Here is a 5,957-nt window from a genome sequence, read left to right on the forward strand (position 1 = left end):
AGAATATATACTCACTTGTGGATCATCCAAGACTTCAGCAATATCATGAGAATTAGGAGTAAGTGTTGATTTCCAACGACACATTCTCGACAACCCGTTGACAGGTAACCTAGCATAATACATGTTTGCTATTCGAGGAATAGACTCAAACGCCCACACCTAAAAGAAGATGTATAAGTTGTTCACAAATATTTAAAATCAAATAAAAATAATGTCTAAATCACAAGTTTTGATGATTTACATGTATCACTAGTGGAAATCCCCACAAAGAATATTTGGCCTTTGGATTTTTCGACACTCTCGGAAATGCATGTATTGTAAACTTGAAGCTTTTAGTTCGTCATGGATATTCATTGAATAAATCGAAATCATCAACTATATCTAAGGTACGAAGATCTATAGACGTATTTTTTCTTTGGACCTCAGCATTGTTTCATATATAACACTAAACCTAATTTGTATTTGTCATCCATGTCTTCTATCTCTTTTTCAAATGCCTCATCTAATTCTTTAGGCGTAACCTTGCTAGATGTTGGAAAGTATTTATTTTTCAATCTACCATCTTCATTTATTTGGTTCTCATACTCCTTTTCATTAGCAGGGCTTAATCCTGTGATAAGCATAAACTCGTATAGACAGAAACGGACAGCTTTTTCCAAGCCTAAACAAAACCACAATTCATCCTCATTGACAGATACAACCCATCGTAATAATAGGTTGTGAATTAGTTGAACAGATATTTTCATGTTCCTGACGTCATACAGCTTACTGAAGCACGTCTTCAAAAACATCTCCTTATGGACATTATCTAATGCTTCATATACTTTCTCTACATTTGACACATTCGAACGTGTTGTAACCTTTGCATCACATCGATCATCGATGTTGTATATGTACTCCATCCTGCAAATTGTTTCAAATTTAAGAAAATGATGGAGTATATATACTACATCAATGATGCAAAACTGATCTCCACATAGTCAATAAGTCCTAAATTAAATTTTATTTTTGTTAGTTAATAAGCCCAAACTTCTGATTCATGACCAAGTACAAATCTATTCAAACGGATAAGAAGGAAAATTATACATACCAAGTCGAAGGACATTTTTCTCATATGAATGTGGCAAACAAGTAGATACGATCTTTTTTTATGCACATCTAAAACAAAAATGTGTTATGGCATGATGATAATTGGGCATTTGAAGAACACAATATATGCAGGCTAAAGCTTCTTCGAAAAAAATATCTAAACAAATTCCTAAATGAACAACAAATCCAAATTTTAATCGAATTAAGTGCAACTTTATCATCCACTCAAGAATCAGCTGCACAGATAAAACCATAACAAGACCATATTGATAAAAAAAAATTATGAATAATACTTGAAGTTATTTTACTTTTTCAGAAAACTGAATCAGATTGAATTACTTTGAAGGTAGTGGTGGTTGTCATCCATCTAATCAAAGTTACGGGCAGATCTAGAAATTTATTTTAGTAAAAGTATAATTAACCAACTAATGTAATTGACCCATGCATGTCTCAATATCAATTTATCTTAACCCTATCATCGAACTTCTAGATTTCCTTTGAAAGTTAGATAAGGCTGCAAGGTGTCCACTGTAGTATTTTAATTTCACCAGGCTGATTTAGATACAGAACAATGCTTTACAAATTTAAATTGGAAGTCAAAGGCACTATTTCAAATGCTTGACATGTATATAAATATAATAATACGTGTTTTCAAGAATTCAAAAAATAAAGATGTTGATAGCTTACACAAACGAATTGCAAGGTCTAGCCTTGGAACTTGTGGTGGAGTTTTTGCATTTAATTCAAAGAAATGCAAGGTCTAGTGTTGGAACTTGTGGTGGAGTTTTCGCTTTTAATTTTATATGTTTTATTATATTTCTCATTTAAAAAGCAGAACATACATGCAACTGGGGCGTGATGGAGCATAACAGGAACACAAACCAGCCATCAAGTATTCAAGGTAAGATCTATAGAAGCTAACACTCACTACCCCTTTCTCTATGAAAGGACTAGCTTGGTCATAAGACAAAAATTTCTCAAGAGCAAATACGAATGATAACGAATGACATAATATCAAATATGCATTTCCAAGCACCAAAAGCAAGACCACTAAATAAGTTTGAAACAGTATCTGGATAATTCATTAGCTACCTGAACTAATTGGAAAACTGGCAAAAGTACTTCATTTTGTTGCCATATTGTTCAAACACAATGGGCATGCTCACTCATTGATACTGGAGAACCGAAACAATGGGAAAATTGCATGCTGCCTTAATTCTTGTGTGTTCACTTAAGGTTAAAGAAGGTGCCACAATTGGGTCAACAAGGCAAATTACTCCGCATTACCCAGTAATCAAGATTTTTGAGAAAATGACTTCGAGTATACACTCAAACGTTAACTAATATCCAGAAAATCAATTTCCCAATTCAAAGTTTAAATTCCATTAGAAATCTATAAAAATACATATACATACATGCAAAAGAAACTTCTTACAGTGGAAACAAAACGTAATTTTCGATTCGTGAGTACATAAAAATAACATCAAACACATCGATCCAGTAATACAATAACACAAACATATATAGAGCGGGGAGAGATGGAGAGATTTTACCTAATAGTGGGCGACGAAGGTGACAAGATGAAACCCTAGAAATGTCTAAATTAGAGAGGTGCAGAAATTTCTCCTTCAATTTTGAAGGTTTGAAGGTTCTTGGGGGTCGCACAGTTGTTTTCTCCGACTGTTGCGGCATTCTCTTCACTGTTGAGAAAGAAAAAAGAGAGAGAGTCGTCTCTTAGGAGAAAGAAAAAAGAGGAGCCGTTTTATTCTCTTCTTAGGGCATAACGGTAAGAGGGGAAAATAGAAATTACTAATTTTTGTTATTTTTTTTTAAAAATGAAAAAACTGGTCAAGGGACAAAAAAAACTGTCAACCAGGTCAAAGGGTTAATTGCCACTGTTTCCACTTTGGAAAGTGTTTATAAATGCTTTTGTCAAATTTACACATCTCATAAAAACAAATTCACACCACTTATTTTTATCTACTTAAAAAACATTACAGTGAGACAATACATTTGCTTCTAGCAATGTGGAACACAATATGATCTCGAGAAACACAGTCCATTATTTTATATACTTGTGGTAATCTGATTTTTAATTGAAAGAAACTATCAAATAATTTGAAAACTTCTTATATAGGCCTATTCGGTATTGATTATGAGAATTAATCTTTTGACCATTAGAGAGAAAAGTAGGTCCCACCTATGAGTAAATAAGTCAAAAACGACGTTTGAAATAGTGAAATAACGATCAAAATTTTGATTTTTTGGGGTGAAAATTTGCTATCAAACGGGGGCATAAAGATGTATTATTGTAACTTGATAGGCGTGATAAAACTAGATTAATAATGCCCTAACATTTTGATGTCATGAATTTCTCAGAGGGATGTCCGTTAATCGCTATTCTTTTATTTTTAGCTAAAACAATTTTAAAAGAACATCAATTGTTCAAATATGGTACTTAACATGCTAAAAATCAGATGTCATAAGTTGGTCAAGCAATTAATTAACGTGTGAGATATGGCAATTACTAGTAAATAATCGAGTTAGAGCTGTAGTTATGAGATCTACAGATAATCTGATGAGAGAAATGAGAGTGATTGACATGAGCTCCTCATAAGTATTCCAATCGATGGAGCATCTCTAGGACGATGCTTTAGGAATTTCTTTTTAAAGTGCAATTTGTAATTGCTAGCCCAATGTGGTGAACCTTGCCCGCTGGCTTGGTTTCTTCCCTTTTCAGTTTGAAACTAATTTAAAAGAAATCAATTGTTCACACAAAGTACTTATTAATGCAGTTCCTATAGAAACAATTTTCAACTCACCATTATATTGCTTGTTATAGTATTGTGCCCTTGCGACTTCATAAAGGAGATGCCAGCATTTGAAATTGGAAATGCTCAGGCTTTCAAGAAATGGACTTGTACTTTCAATACTGGTGAATGACAACACACGATCTCTTTATATTTGGCGGTGATCACTTCCTATCAATTTCTACACAAAACCTGTCATGTGTACAGAAATTTTCTGCCAAAATTTGCACTGAATACGCACAGCAACATCCAATTAAAAAATGGCAAAAAAAAAAAAGAAGGATCAACCAGATGCTGATGGTGGAATTCTAGCACTTCTTCTTTTGAACAAGTAGAAAATTTGTTTCTATAGTTTCTGCGTATTGTTAAGAGCAAGTACCTTGCGGCTATTGAGTCGATATGAAAGTATAATTAACAAAATTCAAACTATTTTTACTTCATCCCTAAAAAAAAATTTGTATTTTTTTCACATTTAATAATTATTAATTGATGTTTAGAGCCAGATGCACTTCCTACAATCTTAAAACAAATCTCAAAATAGAAAATTAAAAAATAAATTGAAAACCAAAACACAAATTGAATCAGACTTAAAATTTCAATTTTAGCTTCTTCAAAAACCAACCAAATCAGTTGGTCCATTGATACAGTTCATCCAATTGATGCTAAGCCCCAATATTTGATCTGCCTGCAAATGTTTAACAACTATGTAAATGATTAAAAAAACGTGTTTACAAAGAAGCAAATTTTTACACACTAAATTGAAGCAAATTTCAAGAGAAGCCAAACACATTACTTAAAGGCAACGTTCTAAACGAGAGAAGAAAAGCCCCGCATATGGCGAGGCAGCAAAAAACTTAGATGCTAAATCTAAAAGTTACTGCAATATAAATCCTTCAACCAAAATTACAATGACTTGGAGATGATTTTACTATTAGGGAGATATGGATAGGAATTGGGACTCCATATGGGTAAATTCTTGTAGGGATTGTTTAAGACCAATAATATGAAAATTATGTGAAAATCTTAAGTTATGGGTCAATTTTTGAGAATTTATGTTTAATGAGGGGCATTGCACTAATCATGCCAAGAATAAAAAATAAAAGAAAAAAGAGAAAAAATTAAAAAAAGCTATCTAATTATGAAACGTCTTTTCGTAGCCATTATGACTCGATTGTTTAAGTCTGCAGGGGTGTAATACCCCGAACTTCATGTTCTACATTTGGCCAATATGATTCATGCATTCCATGCTAATTACATTGTCATTTGTATCAATTTCCTGATTGCCTTCTCTTAAAACGATGTATTTGATCATCAAGGCTTTAAAAATCTTTACATGGTGATAACCTTCGACTCTTCGATCTAGGTGGTAAATTTTATATTGAGCTATGATAGAAAGTTAGATTAACTAAATGTTGGAGATTGGCTTAGTAAGTAATGTAATATTTAAAAGGCCGAAAATTTGTATCAACGAAGGTTCAAGCTTTCCATTCGGCTAATCGAGGTCACCTTAAACTCTAGATAGGTAATTCACATATTTGGGACATGAGGGATGAAGTGACATTATCACAACGTAATAATATATGTCTTATATGACATTATAAATATTGAGGTGCGAATTGCTGAAATCGATTGAGAATCGGGTAAGAAATTAAATGAACAGTTGAGGAATTAGATCTATAAAATACTTTGGGATCTTAATGCAAGTGAAATAGATTGTAAGCACATCAAAATAAACCAATGACACTTGATTTATACCTGCAAGGATAGATGTAAAATCAGAATTTAATCAAAGGAGACAACACCTACTTAACATGTGACGACTTGCCACTTTAACCTCTAATTCCTTCAGCCTTAAGCCTCCAACACGTCCTATAAGTCCTTAGAACTTTACACAAGATATTTACAACTCTTCTAAGTCACATATGGCTCCATGTGGTGCAAGGGAGAAGTCAAAGTTGGCTGCAAGAAGCCACCTCCCACTTGGACAGCTCATGCTAGGGGACTTTTCACTTTAATATATAATTGCTTCAACCTTAAGGCATAAATTTCGTGTCTAAT

The sequence above is a fragment of the Olea europaea genome, chromosome 1 (genome assembly GCF_002742605.1).
Source record: "Olea europaea var. sylvestris chromosome 1, O_europaea_v1, whole genome shotgun sequence".
Taxonomy (NCBI): Eukaryota; Viridiplantae; Streptophyta; class Magnoliopsida; order Lamiales; family Oleaceae; genus Olea; species Olea europaea.